This window comes from Lissotriton helveticus, chromosome 5_1 (genome assembly GCF_964261635.1).
Source record: "Lissotriton helveticus chromosome 5_1, aLisHel1.1, whole genome shotgun sequence".
NCBI classification, from domain to species: domain Eukaryota; kingdom Metazoa; phylum Chordata; class Amphibia; order Caudata; family Salamandridae; genus Lissotriton; species Lissotriton helveticus.
The window spans coordinates 1,340,751,889-1,340,779,069 of record NC_136065.1 but is presented as its reverse complement, the minus strand read 5'-3'; the positions used below and the strand labels follow the sequence as shown (position 1 = coordinate 1,340,779,069).

The 27,181-nt window shown below is 43.6% G+C and overlaps 1 protein-coding gene across 2 annotated transcripts in view; it reads left to right on the top strand.

The window, feature by feature from the left end:
* Positions 1-27,181, top strand: part of LOC144755373 (copine-5) — a 1,407,230-nt gene that overhangs the window by 169,883 nt on the left and 1,210,166 nt on the right. The window lies entirely within an intron of this gene.

Below are 27,181 nucleotides of genomic sequence, written 5' to 3'. Positions count from 1 at the left end.
TGAAAATTAAAAAATTGCAATTACTAACACATATCACAACAATAAATGCTGTTGCTTCTTAGGATCTAACAATGCATAGTTAAACATATCACTATGAATCCCGTTATATGTCAAATTCTCTTATTTAGCCATATATCAAGTGTAACCACACTACTATACAGTCTACCTTCAAATTTCCTGCATTGTAAATTCTCTCATGGCAAACTCCTGCCCTGCTTTACAAACAATGTATCTACTATCAACCTCTTTTGCATTTAAACAATTGGCGCTAGATTGTCTAACATATATACATAAAAGAAACAAGTAAATACAAGATTGCTATGTACGTTAACTACCTATATACATAAATCATGAGGACTTCTACCTTCCCCGGTTAATCCATTACTGTTGTTATTATCATACAGAAATCCTTGTTTAATTTATCATGACGCCCTATATCCACATGCTACAACTGTGTATAGTGTTCTACTCTCACAGTGTGGGTTTCAGAGTTGATAGCCTATAAATCGATCACTTACTCTAATGGCGGGAATACGACTTTTTGTTCGAACTTCACAAAAACTGTGGACTGTAGAAACCCCTTTTCTTGCTTCACGCTATTCGCATCCTATCTGGAATTGACGTCAGTATGTAACTATATAGCTAGTTCCTCTTTTTAAAAAAAAAGAAAGACACGATAGTTTTGTCTCATTAACTTTGCACTTACTTGAGTGCTACAATGTAAACAGACCAAGGATTGGGAATTCCACTGCTTCTATACTCTTGCCGAAAAACGTAAATCAGGTCACTGTTGTATCTGTAAGCAATGAATGCACGTGTGCATTAACATAAGTATAAGTGTGTTTGTAGTGATGTATACCTAAATGCATACTAACATCACTTACTTACAATATCGCTTGAAGGAATCTCTAAGACCGTGCTCTTCACTGCCCTTCGTTAGATGTATTGGAAATTCTGGAACCTCCAAATAATGCGAGTTCTTAAAAATAAAACCGAGAAAATTCCTTAACTCCCTTGCGTGACTAGTTTTAAACCACGACAAGTGTTTTACTATGCAAAATGTAACACTTACTTTCTAGGTTTCAACCGCAGTGATGCTACCGTTCACCCTCCGATACGCCAAATACACCCCATCTTCCTGAGTTCTGCGCCCAACGATGTCGGCTAGACCATGCTCTTCGCTCCCCTTTGTTAATATGTTGGATATTCTGGAACGTTCAAAACGCTCCGAATTCTTAAAGATAAAACCACGAAGGTTCCTGTAGTTAATTTCCGTCTCCAAATGTAACCCCGGCTCGTGTTTTAATCTGTTTAGTGTTAACACTTACTTTTTCAGTTAAATCGCGGCGGAGCTAGTCCGTTCACCCTGTAGTACACCGACTGCCTCCCGTCTTCCTAAGTTTGGCGCCAAACAATATCGGCTTCTATATCCTAGGTCGTATTTGTAAACCCCAGGAATGCTGGGAAATGTAGTGTGCTCGGTGAGGATACTCTACACTCGATAGCAGTGTCTTGTGTCTCCACTATAAGACCCGGTAAAGCCTAATAAAGTTCACGATACAAACATCCGTTTGGCGCCAAACTTAGGAAGACGGGAGGCAGTCGGCGTACTACAGGGTGAACGGACTAGCTCCGCCGCGATTTAACTGAAAAAGTAAGTGTTAACACTAAACAGATTAAAACACGAGCCGGGGTTACATTTGGAGACGGAAATTAACTACAGGAACCTTCGTGGTTTTATCTTTAAGAATTCGGAGCGTTTTGAACGTTCCAGAATATCCAACATATTAACAAAGGGGAGCGAAGAGCATGGTCTAGCCGACATCGTTGGGCGCAGAACTCAGGAAGATGGGATGTATTCGGCGTATCGGAGGGTGAACGGTAGCATCACTGCGGTTGAAACCTAGAAAGTAAGTGTTACATTTTGCATAGTAAAACACTTGTCGTGGTTTAAAACTAGTCACGCAAGGGAGTTAAGGAATTTTCTCGGTTTTATTTTTAAGAACTCGCATTATTTGGAGGTTCCAGAATTTCCAATACATCTAACGAAGGGCAGTGAAGAGCACGGTCTTAGAGATTCCTTCAAGCGATATTGTAAGTAAGTGATGGTAGTATGCATTTAGGTATACATCACTACAAACACACTTATACTTATGTTAATGCACACGTGCATTCATTGCTTACAGATACAACAGTGACCTGATTTACGTTTTTCGGCAAGAGTATAGAAGCAGTGGAATTCCCAATCCTTGGTCTGTTTACATTGTAGCACTCAAGTAAGTGCAAAGTTAATGAGACAAAACTATCGTGTCTTTCTTTTTTTAAAAAAAGAGGAACTAGCTATATAGTTACATACTGACGTCAATTCCAGATAGGATGCGAATAGCGTGAAGCAAGAAAAGGGGTTTCTACAGTCCACAGTTTTTGTGAAGTTCGAACAAAAAGTTGTATTCCCGCCATTAGAGTAAGTGATCGATTTATAGGCTATCAACTCTGAAACCCACACTGTGAGAGTAGAACACTATACACAGTTGTAGCATGTGGATATAGGGCGTCATGATAAATTAAACAAGGATTTCTGTATGATAATAACAACAGTAATGGATTAACCGGGGAAGGTAGAAGTCCTCATGATTTATGTATATAGGTAGTTAACGTACATAGCAATCTTGCATTTACTTGTTTCTTTTATGTATATATGTTAGACAATCTAGCGCCAATTGTTTAAATGCAAAAGAGGTTGATAGTAGATACATTGTTTGTAAAGCAGGGCAGGAGTTTGCCATGAGAGAATTTACAATGCAGGAAATTTGAAGGTAGACTGTATAGTAGTGTGGTTACACTTGATATATGGCTAAATAAGAGAATTTGACATATAACGGGATTCATAGTGATATGTTTAACTATGCATTGTTAGATCCTAAGAAGCAACAGCATTTATTGTTGTGATATGTGTTAGTAATTGCAATTTTTTAATTTTCAGAACACAGCCCCTGAGGAAGGAACCACGGTTCCGAAATGCATTGGGCCAGCAACAAATTGTGGTTTATATGAGAAATTATGATACTATAGGATTACATGACGAAATGTATAATGCAAGAATATAAGATGTTCATTTAATGTAAATGTATGCTGACCAATTGGAAATGTTTATGAAAATAAGTCATATGAGTATAAGTTCCAAACAGAGAACCAAGTAAAAAACAGTATAAACTCAAGTTTGATTTGTTGGTATATTTAATTTAAATAAGTTTTAAAATTGGAATTCAGTGTGATATAAATGCAGTGGACTGGGTCCACTAGGAACAGTGCACACTTGAACAGGTTCTTCTGTTCTGGGTTCCCTCAGGCTAGACAGAGCACACGCCAGCAGCGTATCAGCAACACACTTTCCTCCCCCCGGGGTCAGAAGTAAGGACACCGTCCCTCGGCACCTCCCTCCAGAGTTCTGCACCCTCCCACCTTGGAGCGGTACCCCTGGAAGCCAACACCAGGTCAGGGCACTGATTACAGATGCCCTTCCCTCCAGGTCAGGCTGAACCTGAACCTGGCCTCCCCCCTCCTCGGGGAACAACCTCCAGAGGCCCCAAAAAAATGATCAAGCACTCTAGACGGTCAAATGCCCAGCGAACCAGGACTTCTGCACCCTCCACTTAGGAGCGGTACAGCCCAACACCAGGACCGCCGGAGTTCTGATTACAGACACTCCCCGTCCTCTAGACACAGGAAGATCCTCTTCAAATGACTTGTAAGTACAGCCTAGGCCCCTGACCTGGCGCTCCCTTAAGGAACCCTCCAGGCCCAAAGCTAGGGTTTCGGGCCAACGTGGGACACACCGTCTCACCCTCACTCCGCCTCCACTGAGACAGGACGTGAGCCCCTACACCCCTACCATCCTAATGGGACCTAGCTGGGCTACACATGAACCTCTTCACCTACACAGGATCATCAGATACACAACCCACTACTTTTAGAATCACTCCCTAATGCTTCTGCAAGACATCTAGCACACCGCCAGACGTCCACCTTCTCGTCCAATGCCTCTGCAGGACCTCCTGCACACCACCAGAGGTACACCTCACGTGCAAGCTCCTTTAAAAAAACTCACACGAACTCCTCCAGTTCAAGACACCACTCATCCACACACTCCCCCTCCAGACTGGTGAGACAGTTCCTCACTGCCTCTGACTCTCAACCTGTCACCCTCTTACTGAGCACCAGGCACCATACTCTGGGAACTGGGAATGGGAATTCACGCACTGGACACATTTAAGCTGCCACCACTGGATCCTACCATACTGGGGAATCCAGACACACACACTACACTCAGGGAATAACCACCCTCCTGAGCAAGCAATTTCTCCTCCACCCTCCCTCTCTTCCCTCTACCCGCACAGGGACAGGAACAGGAATTGGACACTGGACCCAGCAAGGGATTCCTAATCTATGGGAACCTCCCCTCTCTACTGGCGTCCCGCCCTGTCATTTTCTCTCATCTGCCACTAAACATAAAGCGCAGGAACACCATCTGAAAATGACATTCTTGAGGAAAAACAAAATCAACAACAATAATCCCAAACATGTGACTATCTGAAAAATGCAGAGTTTTGTAACGTAGCCAGTTGTTGCTATGGCACTGCGCAAACACAAGTCCAAATCCGCACCGCTGACCACCAATGTTAGAACCGGCTATTTCTGGTAGGCTAAGGCTAACGCCAAAGCCAGGCAGAAACCACCATTCTAGTCAGGGCAAGGAAGTCACAGGCCAAGATAACCCCTGCTCACCCTCTAGGTAGCTTGGCACGAGCAGTCTAGGCTAAACTCGGAGGCGATGTGTAAAGCATATGCGCCAGCGCACAACAGCAACAACATACTAGGCACACCACAAAAGAGACTCCACACAAGGTTATATTAAAATAACTTTTGTATTGTCAAAACATATCAGATAGAAATCACACATGTACCTTGTGCCAACTGGCACGGCAATATTCACAAGGGATTATTTACAAGACAGGGTCACATGGGCCACTGTCAGAATCAACACTTTTAGAAATAGAAATAGTACTTATAGAACTTAGAATAAAAGTGTATAAAATCACTGTAACACAAAGTAACAGTTATAGATCACATCCAGTAACTACTGGGAACAGGTAAGTACCTCCTACACAACCCTAACCACCTTAGGTGAATGTCACGCCGGGGACCAGGACCTCACTAGGACCACCTGTACTAAAAAGAACAACCACCTAAGTATCACACAGCATTTAGGGGTCTAAGCAAGAACACATAACCCCTGATGCATAAATATACATTCAGAGGAGTAGTAAAGAAAAACACATAATGTATAAACCTACACATTCAGCGGTGTTAAGAATAAAGCACATGATGCAATACAAATACATTCAGAGGTACCAGAATACTACAGTAGCGCAAAAGCCACATGATGTCTAAAAACATTCAGAGGTGCAGGAATAAAACATGATGCAAGAAATCACATTCAGAGGTGCAAATAACCATACAATTGCGCAAGACCTACATAAGCCACCACCTGTGGCAGTCCCTAGGCCAACTGGCCTCGTTGGGGCTAGAACGCCCTGAGTCTCAATGTCAGGGGCCTAAACGATGCAGGTGCCCACTACTTGCTGGACACCTGGGAACACTCACAAGGGCCTAAACGCTGCAGCTGGCACTAAGTGCTGCGCAGCTGTGACTGGCCGGGCACCTCTGTGCCATCTCTATCCCTCTCAGGGACTCACTCTCCATCTTGCGCCTAAACGGTGCAGCTGCCCACTAATTGCTGGGCAGCTGGGACATCAGCCAAACTGCGGCCAAAACTGCGCCTGTCGCTGGAGCCACATTCGAGCCACACAGGCTCTGAAAACAACTTAGGGGCGTAGGAGCCATCTGGCTCTAAATCCGCTGTGCCCTAGGAGCCCACGGGCTCCTTAAACCATCACATATGCCCACGAGCCTCTCTGGGCCCTAAAACAAATGCCCCTTCAGAGCCTCTCTGGGCTCTACTCAACGTTGGGGCGACCCGCTGCCAACCGGGGCCGCCCTGCTGCACCAACTATGCCCCCGAGCCCTCTTAGGCTCTCAGTAAAGGAAAAATGCCCCCGGAACCTCTCAGGGCTCCAATCACCAGGAAGCAACCCTACTGGCGGTGGGGTCCCTCACGGGGGACCCATGAACACGTGGGGCGCCTCGAGCCCCTCGAGGCTCTCTAACGGAGGCTGGTGCCTTCGGTGGAGCCCCCCTCCTCTGGGGGACTCAAAACCACAAGTGCCTCCTCACTCCCTCTCCCCACCAGCCGGCTTCGACTCACCGGCTTCCGCGGGGGGGAGAAGTCCTCTCGTTGCTCCGGTCCCGCTCTCGTGCTGCCTGTCCTCGCGCCGCGTTGTGGAGCCCCCCCTTCACAGGGGCTCCTCCTCCTGGGCGGCTGGGCAAGGCGGCTCAGCTCCTTCCTCCGGTGGCAGTGCGGGGCTCTCCCAGACTCACGGGAGCCCCGCGCCATCTCCCCCGTACTTCTTCTCTCTGCACGGCTGGCTGGTGCCTGTGGCGCTCTCCCACAGCAATGGGAGCCCCGCACCGGCCGCCATTTCTCGCGCCTTCTCCTTTCTTCCCTCGGGCTGCAGGGCGGGACTTCCGGCCGGCCGCGACAGGATTGGCCGGCCGGTCAATCACTTCCGGGTCGCCGCGGGCAGCACGGCGGCCCGATCCAGACAGGCAGGCGGGCGGCGATCACGGGGACGAAATCGAGGTGGGCTCTCGATCAAAGTAAATCATAAAGCGAGGTGGGCTCTCGTGAATTAAATAAATACGGGCCAGACAGCGCTAGAGAGTCCAGATAAAGCGCTCTCAAGCTCTTGGGTGAAATGAAGCGCTCCTAAGCGCTAGAACACAGGCAGAACGCTCCCAGGCGCTCAGGGGGAAGCTCAGCGCCTCCAGGCGCTAGAAGTATAGTTCCAGCGCTCTCCACAGAAAAATGCAGCTCCTTCATGCTGCAAAGGTCCCAGAGCTTCCCAGGGGGCGAAGCCAAGTCCCCCCATCAGCCCAGGCAGGGTAGAGGGGTCCCCCAGGAGTCCAGGAATCCAGGAGAGTCCACCAGGAGTCCTCCAGGCATCCAGAGACTGGGCAGCGCCCGCCCCTGGTAGATTCAAGTCAGGAACACGAACAAGACAAGAACCTTTTGGAAGGGGACACAGCCCCTTCTTATACACAGAAAAGGCTTTGAAGTCTTTTGAAGTCTTTGTGTAAGCGGGCCCTGAGCCCTGGGTGTTTCTGGTTCCTCTCTCCTGTCAGCCTCAGGTCTGAGGTGACAGTGGGCCATCAGGAGGGAGAGCCAGCATGGTGGGCAGGCAGACACAGCCCGGCACCATCTCCTCCCGCTTCCCTGATAGCAGATGTGGCCTTTCATCCTTGGGATGGCTCCGACCCACTCCGGGGGCCCTGCAGCCCCTGTCCCACTCAAACCAGACAGTAAATCCACAATCAGGCCCAGGCACTCCTGGGCCAGGCTCATCACCCAATCACGTGCCAGCAGACTCACTACACAAATATGCCAACTTCTAAAAGTGGCACTTCTAGACTAGACACAACCATGCTGCATATACCATTACGCAGCATTCCTCCTCACGAGTTCACACATATCAAACTCGACCTTGCACTCCCCACGCATCAGGAATCTACCATGGGCATACATATTCCCCATTCATTCCTATGGGAGGGCAGGTCACTCACCACACATACACAGAGAGCACACGCACTTTACACTGTACCACAGTGAAAAAGTGCGCAGAGGCCTAAAATCACCAACCCAGGTTCCAGAAATAGGCTAGGAAAAAGCAAAAAGTTTCGGGGTGAACCTGCCCAAAGGACCGGGTCCAACACAACCATAAAATACAGCCTAGTAAATCTGCATAAAATAAATGCAAAAAATCCATTCAGCGTAAAATTGCAGTATTTTCATGATCCCGCCATATGTTTTTCAAGAGCACTTATTAAAGACATTGTCTGTCAGCCTACATACTTTATGCACACATCGCTATATATTTCATATACACTACAAGCATATCCAGTCTATCACTGTGTATTATTATTGATTTGTACGGTAAGTAGTAAAGCATCTCCTCGACTTCCCCACTAACTCAAAAGGGATGCGGAAATACTCCTCCTGATGACGAAATGTTTTATAATTGTAACATGTCCCTATAAATAAAACTCATTAAGGACAAACAGCCGCGGACGGTAGTAGGTGTAACTGCAGGGCGGTGACGTGGGGAGGGGATGGGGCAGGGTGGGGGATAGTAATGGATGGATTACGGACTTTAACAGGTAAGTAAACATATAAATAAATAAAACGTATTTCGTTGCGCGTACTGCATCACCAAATGCGATGCAGTGCGCGCAACGAAATTCATTTTATTTATTTATATGTTTACTTACCTGTTAAAGTCCGTAATCCATACATTACTACCCCCAACCTGCCCCTCCCCCTCCCCACATCACCGCCCTGCAGTTACACCTACAACCGGCCGTGGCTGAGGACAAATGTTCTAAAATCGTAATCTCAATTACATACTTACAGACCTCGGGACAGTAGAGTGTATATCCTTGGCGTGTTGCATGTTAAGGCGTTCTCGAAGATCAACTGAGCCTGCCTTCACTGTCCATATAGTCAACCTTCTACATCCAGAAACAAGGCCATCCTGTGCCGTTTCCATGAGTACATGAACCACTAAACTGTAATTTATACTCTCGTGACGTGCCATGTCACCAAGCATAGATATGCTTATTACAATGCCCATGCTGTTATTTTTTCTATTTTTATATTCATTCCTTTTACTAAAATGCATGTTTCATAGACAAATAATGAGTCACACAACTTGACCTGAATATGGTCAAAACTATTATTTTCCTCTCTTTGGTTGTTGGACACATTGTGAACAAAACTAAGTGATGAAGGAATATTCTGTAGCTAGATTCAAACTCTTCTGATCCTTTGGTGAAATCTGAAAATACAAACAATTTCCAACATTTGAAAACCCATTCTTTACTTCAGCACAAAAATCTAAGCTATATTCTTGTTTTAGGATAACGTTTGAGTGAGTAGTCCCTAAAAAAGTTACACATTATTGTCCGACATCATGTACGTAAAACAATATTTGATAAAACAACAAAGAGATTATTTCAGGATCATACTAACAAATAGAGAAATGTTATAGCGCAGTATAAAAGTCCTAGTAGAGGTTTCCTTTTCAATCATTGTGTAAATGGATCTTATAAAAAACACATTCAATTCAATATTCTCATTGAGATCCATTAGCCGATTTGAATGAAGCTGTTTTGATCCAGTAATTGTCTCTTTGGTCAAGTAAGTTACCAAGACCGCCACCTCTTGGTGACATTTTTACTTGTTCTAAAAGTTGAAATCTAATTTAAATAATGTCTGCTTTCTGCCCTGTCATGTGCTATGTGAGCTTTTTGATTTTCCGTGTGAATATTACTCTAATGCTTGGTAAACTTCTTTCAGGCTTTTCTACTAGTTTTAAAACATACAATAGGTAGGGGAAGAATACTGGCAATGTAACCACTGGCAATCGTTCAAATTAGTATTTCAACCCATCATTTTTTTCCTACCCTGCTTCTTCAGATTAGACCCAGCCATATGCAAATCAGCCTTGGGGTTGCTCAACAGGGCGAGTGGAAGCCTACACTGCCAAGCCAGGGCCTCTACAATCCAGAACATAAGCACGACTGATTTCGGCATAGTTTTCTTTCTGATTTTGTCAACATAATTTAATCCATACATCATATAAATTCAGCTTTCCGTGTCATAGATTCTAAATTGTTTAATTTGTTATTTGCCCAGGATTTTGGGTAATGCACATTCAAATCCTAAAATGTTATTTATTGGGTGCTATTCAAACAGGGGTATGTACCCTTTTTTGTATTTGTAGAAATATTTTGTGTAAAGTGTTTGTTTTGGCATAAATGTAGTTTTCATTATTCAATCTCAGATTTATATAACTTTTTTCTGCAGCTATCATTTTTCTTCATAGGGCAACCTCAGTTCATCGCCCCCCCTCTGTCAGTTTCAATTTACATTGTTGGTGCATGATATAATTCTTCTTCTTGCTCTGTAGAGAAAGCTTACTTACAAACCCAGGCCTCTCTCCTTTATCTCATTTATTCGTGGCTGGGGGAGTTCTTCTCTTTTTCTTTGCTTGCTTCTCTTTTTGATCTCAACCATCATCTCAAATAATTGTTTTGAATATTATTGTCCTTAAGATGTTTCACTTATTTTCTCATATTCAACGGCGTAATCTGATTTATCAGAAATTACATGTTAAATACTAAAACTTTGTGAGGAAGGCAGGTGTTCTACTACATAGCAACTCTGGCCATGCAATACTTTTTTCACAGCGCCAGGGTACCAGTAGGGTATTAGCTGCGCTTTACAATTGTTGATAATAATAATATTATCAATTGGTGGCCTGAATTCTGTAGTTATGCATTATCTCTTTTCGAGAATGATTTGCACTTCATAAAAATTCACAGTTGCTTTATGTATCATACATTTAAATGTTATACTTCTATGCTTGTTATTTAGTTAATAATTTGTTATGTCGTTTTTCATCTTCAGTCCAATCAAAAATGTCCTAATCTCAAAAATATATTTAACCCTTTCCCCCTAAACTGACATCTTTGAAGATGTAAGTTTCCCCAAATAGTTATTTTATAGTACGTGTAATAGATACAAAGAACAGTTATTTAATGATTGTGTGCTTTTATCCAAAAAGCCATTCCGCTCACTATACAAAGTAGGTTTCAGTTGAATACCAAGGCCTTGCAGTATTTTTATTTATTTATTTATTTTTATTTGCGAGATATATAGTGTGCACAGCTACCCCAAGGGGTTACCCAGCGCAACATTACGCCAGTTAACAGTATTCATTCGGCTCGGTTAATATCTTGTAAGTAATCCCTAGTTTGCTTTTCTACTTAGAAGGAAATCTAGCTGTCTTAAATTATGTTTCAAATCAGATGTGATACTGTTTGGCTTCTCAGTTGGTTGACTACATATGGTCCTTTATCACCTTCCTTGATGTGTATATTCCATAGTTACAGCTGTCTTTCTGTCAACCCACCCTCACATCGAAAGACCACGCCCACAACCTTGACATCATACTGGACAGCGAACACTCCATGAAACGACAGCTCAATGCCATTGCCTCAGCCTGCTTCCACAAGATCCGCATGCTCTGCAAAATCTTCAGATGGCTCCTCATCAGCACAAGGAAAACAGTGACGCAGACCCTTATCACCAGCCTGCTCGACTATGGCAACTTAGTGTATGCAGGCACCTCCACTGAGATCCTGCAAAGACTCCAGACAACATAGAAGGTAGCACCAAGACTGATTCGCGATCTGCCCGAGGACACACATCACCCTGCTCCTGAATGACCTCCACTGGCTACCAGTCCAGAAGAGATGACAGTACAAGCTCCCGACCCACACATACAAAGCCCTCCACAACCAAGTACCAGGCTACATAAACCACCACCTAATCTTCTACCATCCCTTCATAATCCGATGCTCTGCGCACCTCGCCCTCGCTCAGACAACTCATATCCGCCGCAGCCGCTCAAGAGGACGCTCCTTCTCCCACCTCGCTGCCACAGCCTGGAACGCCCTCTCCCTCCACATGTCTCCCTCGTTGAACCACTACAGGAAGTAACTCAAGACTTGGCTCTTTGAATGATACCTGTAGTACAGTGCCTGAATACCCCCTGGGGTGATTAGTCGCGCTCTACAAATAACACTTGATTGATTGAATCCTTCAGTATCTTTGAATGGCATGTTGAAAGGTTAATTCTCTTAATGAGTTGATTGTTATGCCAATAAATGTTCTTTGGATCACTAGCTCTATTAGCACTCAGTAGATAGTATGATAAATTAAAATTATTATTACTTTCTCTTACGTCTCCTTCTAATCACAAGATTTTGATTCAATTTGAAGATGTTGTCGTGTAGTGCCCTGACACCATCGCCCTCAAAACATACAGCATATATACGATTCAAGTACTCCTACTCGACTGCCGTTATGCATGTTAACTACTTCACTGGATTTTGTCATAATTACATAACTTAATTGCAAATATGTTGTTCCTTTTTTTTCTTTCCTTCCTTATCTTAAAAAATAGAGTCCTCATATATCAACTTAAAAATAAATTGTATTCTGTAATCCTCAAGATGCTAGATTCTTCAATAATTTATTGTGCATTTCATAAACATTTACACATTTCTTCTAAAAACAGAATCGATCTATCTTTTATACAGAAGAAGCCCAGTGCATTTAACACTTGCAAGTGGTTCATCAAGAGCCAGTAGCCCCATATATCTTGTACCACAATATAGCTTAGTCAGCAAACCATAACATAATCTCCAGCTGTGTATTGGAAGATATGCAGTCCTTAAGTACAACATGACCTGAACAAAATAAACTTTACACAATCCATTATTCATAAACTTGAGATATTATCAAAACTCTCCAAGAAGAGAAAGCCTGCAACAATAAATCGAGTTTGCTACAGCAGCAGTCACAAATGCCTGGTGATGGACCTACTACGCTAGAGTTGTGTAGCAAGACTAAATCTTTACAATAATGTTGGGCCTCTACCCACACAAGGTGGCATGTTTCATCGTCAGGTGTGCCCCACACCCCAAACACAATGTATCTTTTAGCAGACAGGCTCAGAACCAGATTGAGCTCTTTTGTAGGGGGTTGACTGGCTTTGCTCATCCACTTTGTAGACACACATATCGGCTGAGCGTTGTGACACGGGTACTTGTATTCAGCCCTGCTTCAAGCGGGTTGTATGTCAGTACAATGCTTGCTTTTACCCCGCATGCCATTACAACGTGGGGATTACAATGCAAGTTGTTACAACGACTTGCGTTGGGGGGCGCTGGATAGTGGAATAGTTTAATTTTCTATTCCAACTCCAGTCCCCGTGGATAGTAGGGAAGGTGTTGGATAGAAATTAAACTATTCCCTATCCAACAGCGCCCTCCCGCGAAAGTCGTTGTAACGACTTTCGTTGTAATCCCCGCGTTGTAATGGTAGTGCGGGGTAATAGTTGCGTCGTAAAGGATGTTCCCTCTTCAAGTGCTTACATGAAACACACAATCCCAGGCGAAGCAAGTAGCCCCCACGTACACTAGCCAGCACCTTATTTTAGGCAGGGTTTGTCAGTGAATAGCAAGGGTTAGAAGGTCTCATCTGCAAGATCTCAACCACGGGGGTCCAGGTGGGCACTTTCTCCTGAGTCTAGACCATACCAATGGTAACTGTATACCAACCTGACACAAAACAACACAGATAGTCCCCTGCCCCCAGTCCTGCTGATATGCCATAGACCCATGCAATGTAGAATCCACAGCTGTTCCAGGAGATAATGTAAATATGTTTCACAAATTTACAATATAAATAAAAAACACTGCCCACGGGAAAATTCAAAACATTTAAAATTATTATTAAGCAAGGATTTTCCACAAAAAAGATGTCACAATATGATATACAGACAGGTAATTTGTGCTCAACATATTAGACTAAGTAAGCATATACAGACATTATATATTGTAAACAAAAACGATGGCACAGGGTCTTAAATTCAATGAAGTAGTCCACACAAGATGGAACCTATTTCAACCAATGTTTCTTCCCAATTGGCCAATGATGCGCCAACGGCATTTCACCCCTTATAATCTATTGAGTCATCATCAAGTTACTCACATTATTGACCACTTGGACAAAACACAACCCGCCAGTTTAGCGTCTCAAGGGACTCTTCCCTGCAAATCGAAATTGAACCACAAAAGTGGCAGTCAGTATATACGGCCAGTGACTCCAACATCAAAGCTAATTACATGTGGTGAAACCCAATGTTCTTGGTCAGTCGGACTGCCCCTGTTGTGGCTAGCCATAGATCCATATACAGCAAGGATAGGCATGAGACATGTTGACTCGTGGGCACTAAGGTTCGAAAGTTGCCCTTTAGTTTTTAGCAGAACCACAGGGAGACAATACTAAAAAAAATATTTAATGCACTTTGGCTTTTTTTACATTTTAGGAGTCCTTAGCAGCATAAGACCTTAACTGCATGGTTTACTTTCATATATAGCAGTAGTACTTGTTGTGTGTAATAGTAATAAGCAGGCTTACCCCTACAGAATACTCAGCGGTTTTGGAGGTCACACCCCACAACAGGCATCACTCTTGGGGCGGGGAACTGGCTCACGGATGAAACAGACCACCTTGTGAGGCTGATGACCCAGTATCTTTTAAAAGAACGGCTCTTCCTAAACATGACCTGTGTGATGGGTCTTTCAACAGTCATTTGATTTGACACTGCCTCTGTATCACACACCATTTTGGTCTTACTGTGGTTATGTTGTTAGATTCTATTTTAGAGGATAGACTGCAAAGCGACAGCAATTGTAATTTCCTCTCACTTCCCATTTTGTTAGCATAATATCATAATCTCTTCATATATTTCTCAAGAGCACATATTATAGACACTTTCTGTAAGCCAGCGTACATTATATCCTTTAAGATTATACAGCAGCATATATTTCATATTTACAACAATTGTATTTGACATACAAGTGTGCATTTTCTTTATCCGTATGAAGATCAAATATCTTGCCACAACTAGTGCAAAAGAGATGTAGAAATGTTTCTTCCTGTGAAGAGGTATTTTAAATTATAATGCATCAACCTCATTAGGGACATGTTATAAAATCATAATATACTTCTGTCAAATTCGAACACAGTGCGAGACCATAGAGCATGTACTCTTCTTGTTCATGTTTTGCATGTTACAGGGTTCTCAAATATCACCTGAATCTTTCTACACTGTCTATATGAGCAATCAGCTACTATTTCCTTAACCAAGCAAATCCTGTGTCAGGTACGATAAGTACACACGGCTTACATAAATAATGTATGAATGTAAGAATGGGCCAGTTCTCCTCAAAATCAAAAAACATCAGCTCAAGGAGCATCCCTGAGTCCAACACTTTTTAATGCCTATGTGTCATCTTTGGCATTGATAAGCAGGAAATGGGGTTTCAGTATCAGCTCCTATGCGGACAAGAAGCAGCTGATGATAAGCATTGAAGAAAGGCATGAGGACAACAGGGTCAAGTTAAACAACTGCCTCGCAGAGATGGCAACCTGGATGTCCAAACATTGCCTTAAGCTAAACGCAGGTAAATTAGAAATACTACTTTTCGGAGGAGCTTACTTAATCTGGTATGCCACCTGGTGGCCACAATCCTTGGGAGATGCTCCAGCGCCTTAACAATGCGGAAAAAACTTGGGTATAACCATCGATAACTCCTTGTCCATGCAGGATCTTGTGCGGGTTCTGTGTGAAAGAGGTTTTGCGATTTTAAAGCTCCTAAGAAGGCTTTTCCCGTGGATCCCACTAGAATATAGAAGGACGGTTACACAGGCATTACTTACCAGCAGATTAGATTTTACAAATGCACTGTATGTGGGCATGGCAGATTTCCTGTACTCGCACTTGCAAGTGCTGCAAAATGAGGCTGCCAAGTATGTATGTAACAAAAGTAGACTTAATTCAGCATCTGCATGCATGAAACAGCTCCACTGCCTACCCATGCGCCAAAGAGCAAGATTCAAACTGCTGAGTTATACACACAGGGCACTGCATAACCTTGGTCCCAGAATTCTCCAGAATTTTTTTTAATTCTACGTCTCCACAGGGTGCTTAAGATCACGACACCAAGCACTAGCATGGCCCAGACGTATAAAGAAATTCAGAGCAGGAGGCCGATCATTCTCATACATGGCGGCTAAACACTGGAACGAACTACCCCAAGACCTACGTCTTAATTGGGACTCTGTAACTTTCAGGAGAAAACTAAAAACCCATCTTTTTCCTATGACATAGGTATGAGCAGCTGAAGTCACCAAAATAATCCACCATTTACTCCGCAAGACAGCGCCGTGATATCCGTGAAGATGAATGTTACGGTCTACAAATAAATAAAATAATAAATAATAAGGTATATTATTAAACAATGGATCTGATAGTCAAATGAGATTATTTCATAAACTCGGAGTAGAAAGAAGCCATGACGACAGACAAAATGAAAGATGATATGGATAAGTTAAAACGTGGTTCCAGGTTGATCAAGGGTATGAGTAAACTATGGCTAACCGTCAACAAAATATACCTTTTGAAGATGCTATCTTAGTCATGTGGCACTCAACTGCAAAATCCAAGCAGCGGGGGTTAGCCGCATAAATCAGATTGTTAACAAAAACACCAACCCGCCCATCTTACTCTGAATCCCTAGCTCTCCTCACTACGGTGTGTAGAAGTGGCTTCAGAAAGTTTGGAAAAGGCACCTTCTGACTCTACTGTGTCCTCCTTCACCTTTGGCTTATTCCAGACTATTTTACTCCTATCACTGTTGACCTGATAGTCATGTATCTATCTCCACTCAGACCTATATGTGGCACTTACCCACATTTCTTTGCAACAATTGCCCCTAAAATGGCACAGGCAAAACCTTCCTAAGAAAAATGCACGTGGCATATGGGCAACACCTACCCAAAATAAAGTTAATCAAAACTGGCTTAAAACGTCCAAACCAAGCTAAAAAGGACAATATTTCCATATAATTTTTTTAATAAAATTGGATATTTGGATGAAAATAAAACTAATTTTGTTGCGCGTGCTGCATCGCCAAATGCGATGCAGCGCGTGCAGCAAAGTTCATTTTATTTATTTATATGTTTACTTACCTCTAATCAGTCGTAATCTGTAGTTTACTACCCCCGACCCTGCCCCTCTCCTGTCCCACGTCAGCACCCAGCAGAACTTCCATCACGGGCCGCTACTGCAAATCAGAAACAAAAATCAGGATCAAGAACAAAAATGCTAGTCTTGGAAAGCATGGTTGCGTGTTTTGAAACACTTCGGAATGCACCCGGGCGGCTGTTTGCACTGATTATTAAGCCTTATTTTCTCCCCATGAGGCTGTGCACATTCAGTTTATTGACCACTGGGATCTATTGACCCTCCGGCTAAAAATACCATTGTTTTTTAACCATTGTGGAGCTTAATTAACAGCAAAGCAGTCCAGCTGAACCCCTTGATCCGAAAAAAACAGATTTCTTTAGTTCTTGTTGATTTTTGTTTTCCCTCAAGTGTTTCGCTGATTTTCTACAATTTGGATCTTCCAGATATTTCTGTGCACTAATTTACAGAGAAAGCGTCTCAGTGCATTTCAAAGAAAGGAGGTATGTCTGGGGTCAACGAGGCAGAGTTGCAGTGAGTGGCAGCCAATAGCACAGTATTAGCAGCAACATGCTGGAATGGACCGGACCTCGATGATTTTAATAACAGCTTTGAGAAGCTTTTTGCTGGCTGGACTCGGCTGTGAACGGCTGAAGAATGAGTCTTTGCAGGGAGCCAGCGAGCCAAAGCCACACAATCACCAGGCGGCTCCTATCCATTTATACTGAATGCAGCCAGCATTTTACACTGCTAGGTGTGCTGTCTTCATGTTAAGAAAGATCACATATGTGCTCTATGCATACTTTTGTCTGCAATTGAGACCATTTATTAGGTCTCGCCTAGCGACGCAGCGCATGCGCTACACACTTTGGCGAGATCTATTGTCGATTTAGCTTAGGAAGGGGGACAGGAGATGTGCTGCGCCCGGACAGGCGATGTGCACGTGTATGGCTCGTGGCGTTTTCAGGACAATGCGCGCATGGCGCACTTTCACTTTCCATCCCTCCCTCCGTGATCTCCTCCCCGTGATCTGTGATTGAATGTGAAGAAAATTAAACTGATCAAACCCTTTGTGATGCCTCTCAGCGCTGTGTAGTGAACTGGAAACTGGAAGCGGTTGATTATGTTTCGAGGTGTGCTTTTTTTCCCAGAGCTCCGTGATTTCAACCTCTAGAACCAAGTTAGGATACACACCACTCACAGACAAAACCCAGACACTGGTTTGGCTAATTGTCAATTATTATATCTGCCTGATACAGACGGAAAGACCTTTTCAACATGAATTCTAGTACAAATTGGAGACTGGGCTCGAGTAAATCCCTGCTTCAAATCAGGCCCCCATTCAAACAATTAAGTAAATCGTTCATCTGTCTTGTTCACTCAGCCCTGCTTCAGGAGCATGCTCTGAGGGTACACATGACAAATATTTTTTTTTTCTCACAAATTTAGGTAAACGGGCACGAGTGCAGAAATTCCTCGTTTGAGATCCAGAACAAATTGTTACAGTGTGCTAAAACGGTTTTATTGAATCTAGCCCTCCTCACTGAGTCACTGTTTGTGTGAGGCACCAACTCCCCAATGTATCCTTTAGAATACAGCCTCAAACGGGCCTCCAAGAGCAACTGAATGCATTGGATAGCTGTATATAAAGAAATGCTTTTGCAAAATGAAATAAATGCAAAAAACAGGCCATGTCATTTGGGGGTAAAATACGTTTGAATGTGTCTCTAGGTCGAAGGTCAAGAACCGCGCGAGAAGGTACCCAGTTTTGTGTCCGTGAGTATGTATGTTAAGAATATATGCTCCTCGGAGAAGCATAACTAACAAGCAAGGGCAGAACGCAGTGAATGCTTTTATGGGTCTCGTGCGGTACAACATATTGTATGATGCAACTACACCTTCCTATTACTCAACGCTGTGAGGCAAAGGCTGATTCCAAACATCACTTTGGGGCAGATATCTGCATATCGAATCTAGCTCTTTTACATTCCATCATCTGGAAAATATGCAGTTGGGGCTGACCCTATTTTAAAAATTTGCTCATAACTGCAGTTATTATTTGTTATATGCAAAGCTGGAAATGACTATCTATTATGTACCCTGAGTAGGAATGGCCATGAGCTAAAGAATGATATGTCACCAATGCACCTGAGTTGGAAATTGCATTGACTGTTTCAAATGCACAACACTTACCAGTGGTATAAGAAATACTTAATCAATGTGGCGAGTATGCGGTGTAACCAGAGTTGCCGACTTTAGAACTAGAAAACTGGGTTTGAGTCTCGGCTTCCCCTCAACATCCTGTGGTTCTGGGCAAATCACTCACTCTCCCTATGCCTACAAAAAAAAGCAGTTGCAATGCAATAGGTCTCACATTTGCGAGAGTTTGAGCTATTAGCATTATAAATGACAATGCCTTTTATTTATGCAGTTTGAAAAGCTGGAAGCGGTGCGTAAATACGCATTTTGAACTTCTAGTCCTTGCTTACTAGAAGCAAGGCTGGCAGTAAAAGAGGTGCAGTTATTGCCAGCTTTGCATCTCGTAAGCAAGGACTATATGTACAAAGTGCGCCTTCGCGGGTTTTCAAAACACTCAAATAAAATGCATTGTCATTTGCAAAGCCAATAGCTCAAACGCTCGCAAACGTGAGACCTATTGCATTGCAAATGCTTATATAACTTATGTAACCACGAGCATCTTCTCTTTGACAAAGAGCTATAAGCACAAGTCCTAGATGGTGCCAGATAACTGTACCGCATAAATCTCATCACTGAGATCTTACCCTCATGATTTGTTCCAAGCCATACACCCCCTCACCCCTCTTCACACCATCACTGTTTTATCTAAACTCATTTGGGAACGATTTGCTTTCTATTTCACTACCAAGATCTCAGTTGCCAGAAACATACATGGACCCCTTATTCAGAGACGCTTTTTTCACATACCGCAGTGGGCAATGACTTATGCACACAACGCTTTTCTTAACTACTTTAATCCAATGTATTTTCATTCTGGTCTAACAGCCTTGTCTTGCACTACCTCTAAACCATTCTTTCCTATTCAATGCAACATTGTGGTCTAGATCTGGTGTTCTGTCTTATTTTACCTTTATCTCCACCCTCTCCTTCCTGGCTGGCAAATACTCTTTCACATCTGCATGTGTGCTGTAATTGTGTTGGTTTTCAAAACATAAATAAAAGGTATTGTCATTTACAATGCCAATAGCTTAAACTCTCGGAAATGCGAGACCTATTGCATTCCAAATGCTTGTTAACATTGCCATTACAAACAACATGGGTTACATTGGCCCCTTTTTCAGCAAGTCAGCAAGTGCTGTGCTTCTCTTCTTGATGATCTTCAGGTCAGGGCTTTGTTGCTGACCAGTTCCTGCAGTGCCCTTGCACTTCGAAATAGCATCATCATCATCATCAAGTAGGCATGCGGAGGCGCATACGTGCAGACGCTGTATAAGGATATTCATAGTTCGATTCATGATTTTTTTAATTTGAAATGATATTCAAAAAGAACATGCCATGTTAACATGAATAAGTGAATGTTAGCATAGCAGTCTGGCAGTAGAAGCCGTGAAACCTGTTGCAGGAGTGGAAAATTATGAAATCAGAACGAAATTAAAAAATAACATTTATACAAAACCTTAAACTGGATTGTTTCACAAATATGGAACAAAATAACAATCTTCGTTTCTAGCCACAAAAAAATAAAACGCTGCAAATTACTCTATGCCGAAACCTAAAAGGCAGCCAGAATGTTTCCATGTGCCTGGCTTGGACTGAGGACCCCGCTATTGCTGACTTATGAATGCCTGGGTTCTGGGAAGTGTGAAAATGGATGGTTGGTCATACTGAATATTTTGACTTAAAACTTAGACATTGTTTTGGATGTTTAAAATCGTCAGTAAGGTAAACCTGGGATCTAGGGCTCCTCGAAGTGTGATTAGCAGTCCCAGAAGGCCATTTTTCTATACACTATGTGGTAGTGCTGTTTGCTTAAAGAAACATCATCAAATCATTAGGACTGAGTCCTCTGGCACCAGTTCACTATTTTCAGCTGAGTGAGGAAGCCACCAGTTCTGTTTTAAGGTCCACAACAAAATGTCCAGTTCATACTCACACACTGAAATTCTTCCAGGCAGCTAAAAAGTTCTGCTGTCTCCTTCAGCCTCAGGATGGGAGCTTGCAGAGCGTCTAATAGGAAAAATGTCCATTTGCAATTGGTCCATGGAAGTTATTTCAGGTTAACATCAGTTCCCTCTGTTCCAAGATTTTCTGCACCCCACTGGTACCAGAGAGAAATTACACAGGGTTAAGCTCCCTCTGTTCCAAGATTTTCTGCACCCCACTGGTACCAGAGAGAAATTACACAGGGTTAAGCAGGCTGCTCTTAAAGGGACTTGAACCTTTTAGCCCAATAGGTCATCAAACTACTGGCACACCTGGCAAAATCATTCTCAAATAAACTGACTCGTTTCTGTGAGCAAAGCCTATCTCACTCTTTATAGAGTGTGATGGACACACGAATCTGTTTGGGTAAATGTGGATGTTACATGAGTAGAGTTGTTTTCTTTGTTATGTAAATCGAGCTGTGGAATAAATAACATCCTTCTGATCAGAAATAGTAAAGTTTTGATACTTTGAAATTTGGCCCCTTTTATGTCGTGTGCAAGGGCCGGCTCCTCTGAAAAATAAATATTATTAGGGATTATCATTTGATCAAATCAGGGGACAACAGATGTATGCACTGTTTGTCAATAGAATTTGAAACAGCAAATGGTTTGTTGCTTTGTTGGTCCTGCAGTGCGTCTGTAGACACAGCGCCCTCTGGCGCTCTATTTACTACCTTCGGGTTCGGGATCTGCAGGAGGAAACCCTTCACTTCTCACTGAGTAGATGGGTTGTGATGTACCCTTAGGCGACGCCCCTCTCCTTCCCCCTATCTTGGAAATCCAGCTGGGCCAAAGTCTGAGGATAAAATAAAAAATAAGCCCAGGTTCCAAAAAAGATTGCTGGTGCCCCCCCCCCCCCCACACTCCCCTACCCCCATTCCCCCCAGGAACCTGCACAAATTAAGTCTTGCAGTGTCCACTGCAAGAATGGGGTCTGGAGTGGTCAAGAAACACTGCATGCCGAGTGCCCCTGGTAATAGTGATGGGGCCAGTAAATTAAAGTACCAGACCAGCCCCATGAGGATTACAATTTTTAGTTTCTCAAGCAGCCAAATTTCCAGGTGAAAGATGGGAGGAAAACGCATGGGGACCTGCGCAGGAATACTGAATACCCCGGAGAGAGAAAAAACAAGATGCTGGTAGGGCCTTCGCAGTGGAATAATTTCCGAGACTGCATTTAATTGGACAATGATTGATGCACTCGTGCACACACATAATTGGGAATAAGATAAAGTACACCTTGAAGCATGTCACAGAAATGTCTCGAGATCTCCTTGCCCACGCGTTTGCCGCCTCCTTGTCTCCCCCCCCCTCCCCCCACCTTCTTCTCAGCTGTTTGCTGTGTGGTAGTAAGTACCGCCACTTATGGAAGAGGAGAGACACGGAAAGGCGGATCGCTGCTGGGAATGCAAAGCTGATAGGCACCTCTCTTCCCAAGACACTTTAACCTGGGAATGCGTAAGCAGTGCAGTGCGTCGGAAAACGCCACCTCCACATGCATCTGCGGACCGAAGCCTGAACTCGGCGCGCACAGGCCTTCCATTAGCAACAAAGCATAGGGAGGGAAGAGAACGAGGACGCAAGAGAAGAGAAAATAGTGAACCGAAGAGAATGAAAAAAAGCTGGAGACCTTAGACTGCTGTAAAGGATGCAGAGGATGGAGGAGATACCATGGGCGTCAACTCACCAAAATCCCAAGGGTAGCGGAAGTGACTTTATATTAGGCCTGGGCAGAGTTCACAGAGTTCCGAGTAGTGACTAAAAAGATGGACCAAGCTATGCAGAGTTCCGCGAGTGGTGGAGTGCATTACCTCACACCGTTCGAGCTGATTTTTAATGCCGGTGTTTGTCCATCGATGTAAAATCAGCATGAACGGCATCACGTGTAGCGCAAGAGGGTGCTGCTTCTTTCTGCCGCTCAAGTAGAAGTTCTACTCGAGCGGCACCTTTCTCAACGGAGACGGAAGGTTTCTCAACGTGAGCAGTAGCACCCATCCACGACTCCCACGTTGAGAAGTCTTTCTGGGAAGCCGTCTAGCATTGGATTTTCCTTGCTCGCGCTCGCCCATTTACCATTGATGAGCGTGAGCGAGGAGAAAACTCTGCAAGCTCCGCAGAGCGCAGAGTGCGAAAAACTCCACAAACTCGTCAAGTTCACCGCCCAGGCCTACTTCGCATACCCTCTGACTTTAATGACATCACAGGAAGTGGTCATATGAACCTTGACTCAGATTTTTCTCAGTAAGGCGTCACATGACTAACATCACACTCACACTCTCTTACACCCCCTTATCCTCACTCTTATTCATTCTCGCGCACTCATTTAATTTGCATTCTCTCTTAATCTCACTCCTACTTGCTGACACGCAGGCCCAGGTTTGCTAAAGCTTTGATCTGTATTTGTGCTATTTTTGTGACGCAAACCCAATGCAAAGTGTTAGGGTAGGATTTACTATCCAAGGCGAATCCAGATTTCCATTGGATAGGACACCAAAGTAATGCAAAATGTCACTATGCACAACTCTATGTTATTTTGTGTCAAAGCGCATTCCATGGTTGATGCATGTGTGTCCAATGCATCCACCCATAGGTTTTGATGCAAATTCCTATCTACATAATTTGGTAGAGAGTAATTTGCACCAAAATCTTATGACTTCTCGAGGCAGGCATAACGAAGAGACATGTTTCAATTTCTCTTCTTTTTTCCAACTTTGCATTTTTGCTGCATTGTACAGCAAACATATAATGTGGGAAAAGCATTAAAGCTTAGTTTTTGCACTGAAAAGTACCCCTTCCAGTACAAAACTATGCTTGAGAGAACACATATAACCTTACACTATGGCACAAGGGTGTATGTGTTGGGGTGTGACTGCCAAATGTGCAACAGCGCACAGGGAGAGAAACAATGCAGCATATTTTAGGAGACATGGTGCATTTTTTTTCTCTCTCTCTATGACACAAGACAGCACAGCATCTTTGCTGCAGTGTTGTCTTGCTTCAAAGAATAGTACATTTGGGAATCAATCTGGCACAATCTCACTACCTCTTAATGACTCTCACTCACTTTCGCTCAGACACATGCTTACACATAAAGACACATCCTCACACTTACACATGCTCTTATCTCCCATAAACCCATTCACGCGTAAGCATGCACACAACATACACTTAAAACATTTTCACGTACTGCAGCTGCCACCAAATGTGCCATTCCAGGTAAGTCACTAATAGTGGATAATAGAATATTATTCACTAATAGTATAAAGAAAAACGTTCTGAAAATAAGGAATGTGGAGCAGCCCACGTTCTTGCCATTGAATTTGCCATCTCTGACACCAGAGATCACAAATGCAGTGCAGGAGTCGCAAGGAGCAAGACAGTGGTCTCAGTTGCGACCCCTGGTGACCCCTAAATGACTTCTATGGGGCATACACCAGAGAGAAGGAATGAGAGGGAGAAGTAGAGCATGAAAGATGGCATGGAAAAGAGAAGAGATAGATGACAAGTCTTCCATCCTCTAGAGGCACAGAAGACAGATGTGAGCAGGAGTTGGGGAGACACTGGGCCCCAATTTAACTGCAAAAAGAAAATGAAAAACTTTGAAGCTGGGTTAAACTTTGAAGCTGGCTGGATTTAAAGATTGTAATCTTTAAAGCCCTTACCGGGAACAGCCCAGCATTCATCTCTTCAAGGATTCAGCACTATATCCCTTCTCGGGAATTTCGCTCTTCTTATCTAAATCTGCTGACTTCAAACGTAAAAGACATGGAGGACTCAGATTCTCAGTCTTGGCCCCTCAATTCTAGAACTCACTTCCTGAGGGACTGAGGTCTGCGACTTCCTATACTCAGTTCAGAACACAACTCAAGACCATGCTATTTTCCCAGGCATACGAGTAAGCTAACTGTCCTGTTGATTCCGCCTCCCCACTCGCTCTCAGCGCCATGAAACCGCTTGGTGTACGCGCACTTAATAAAAACTTTTAACATAACATAACATTTGTTTAATTTATTTCCCTCGGAGGCCCAACTCGGCCTCTTTAAAAGGGCCCAGCCCCCAATTACGACACTTTTAGAAAGTTGCTTGAAGCCTGTCTCTGGTCACATGACTGGGTGTAGCTGACAGTCGGGCTTTGTGTATTTCTCCTTGAGAACCACACACAATAGGGAGCTTAGGTGTGCCTGGAATGGCCATCACTGCCAGATTGGGATGGAAGAGCTGGTCACAGCCCTACCTATACCTGAATAGGCTGTGTCCTACCTCCACACAAAGGGCTGCATATCCCCTGTAGTTAGTCTGGAGCCAGGACTGGGACGACAGGATGCCTGGGTTCTTCAAAGGGAAACCTCTAGAAGCTTCTCCCCCACTTTAAAGGCACAACTGGGCATAAATACCAGTCCTCAAACACCACCACTTCAGTACACTTCTGTATCTCTGGATTCTCTGCCAGGAAGGAGGACTGGTGTGCTGCTGTAGGACTGTCAGTCTGCTGGACAACTGCCTTGGGGTGCTAGTGTTTTACTGTGCTTTCCTGCTGCCTGCTGCCCTCCTGCCTGCGTGAGAAGGACTGGACTTACATCTCTTGAACCCATATCCCAGGGTGACTCTAAGGGTTAGTTGGCTGGCCTACTGATCTGAAGCTTTTGGGACATAACAGGCTTCAAACAACCTTGCACCTGGACTCTGCCATCTGTGAGTCTACTCTGTCAAGTGTTGCCACCCCAGTCCTGGACCCTTGGAAGTTGGCTTAAGGGGCTTTACCAGCCTCTGGGGATCCAGCGATACAGACACATCTCCTCTGCTGTATGGGGCAACTCAGAGCAGAATGCAGAACCGATGCATTGCCACGTCTGCATGAATCGGAAAAGCTGCAAAGACCCACATAGCATCACAGGTTCACCGCATTAGAACTGCAGCTGCGTGATGTATCCTCCGCACAGGTCCACGCATCCCTCGTTGTCATCAGCCTCGATGATGACGACAGTCTCTGTATTGCAGTCTCGTAGTTCCTCGGAAACGGCACATTGTTCTGACTGCGCACCGCATCCCCAAATCCGGATTAATTAGCAATTAATCATTAACTATAAATTATTTAATTGGTTATCAGTTATGTAAATTGTGTTATACTTATTTATTTTAATTATGTTTTAGGTGTGGGCTGATAGGTTTGTAGGGGTATAGAGTGGGGATTTAAGTAATAATTAATAAACAATATTTTTTTTAATTGATAATTATTTAATTGTTAATTATGTAAATTGTAATTGTTTTTTAATATATATACATATTTCTGTTAATGTTTATATTAAGAGTTTAATATTTTGTTTCTAAATTAATACAGTTATTCAAATATGTAATGTGCTTAAAATTAAGTACTTTCCCTACTGTTGCTTAGACTGGAGTGGGAATAGTTAATTCAACCCCTCTTAAGTTCAACTCTTTCCCTACTGTTGCAGAGACTGGGGTGGGAATTGTCAAACTTACCGCTCCAAAATCCAACACTTTCCCTACTGTTGTGCAGTTTGTAGTGGGAATAGTGACTTTAATCCATCAGAGGTCCAATACTGTCTCTACTGTTGTGATGGCTGGAGTGGGAATAGTAAATCAAACCCCTCCGAAGTCAAAAGCTTTTCCTACTGTTGCGGGAATAAGAAATCTTACTCCCCTGAAGCTGCAGTGGTGCGTCCCTTAGGGTGTAGGGGCGTTGCACCTGCTACATATTTGTGCCCCTTTTCCCCAGTATTAATATGTAATAAAGGTGCAATAGTACATACATTTTTTTCTCTGGCCGATGCACCACAGTCAGCTTTTTCAGCCCCAGGCCAGTAACTTAAAGTGAAAAATATCCTGAATTCAATCCTGAGGGAGTAGGGTGGGACTTGCCTTACACGCGCACAGTAAATAAAACATCACATGCGACTGACTCAACCAAAAGCGCATGTCGGGTTGGCCGCAGGAGGCAGCCATCCCAATCAGACATGTGCACTTGAGCCTTTTTTCCCCTGCACAATTAGTGGGCCGGGGGACTCCAAGCTGCAGCCTCCCTCCGGTCTCCTAATGAGCGCTTATTTCACCCACTCATGCCAATCCTGGCATTTCTCTCAGCAAGAGAGCAGTGTCAGGATTGGCTCAAGAGAGACATGAGTAGGCCTCTCTGAGTCT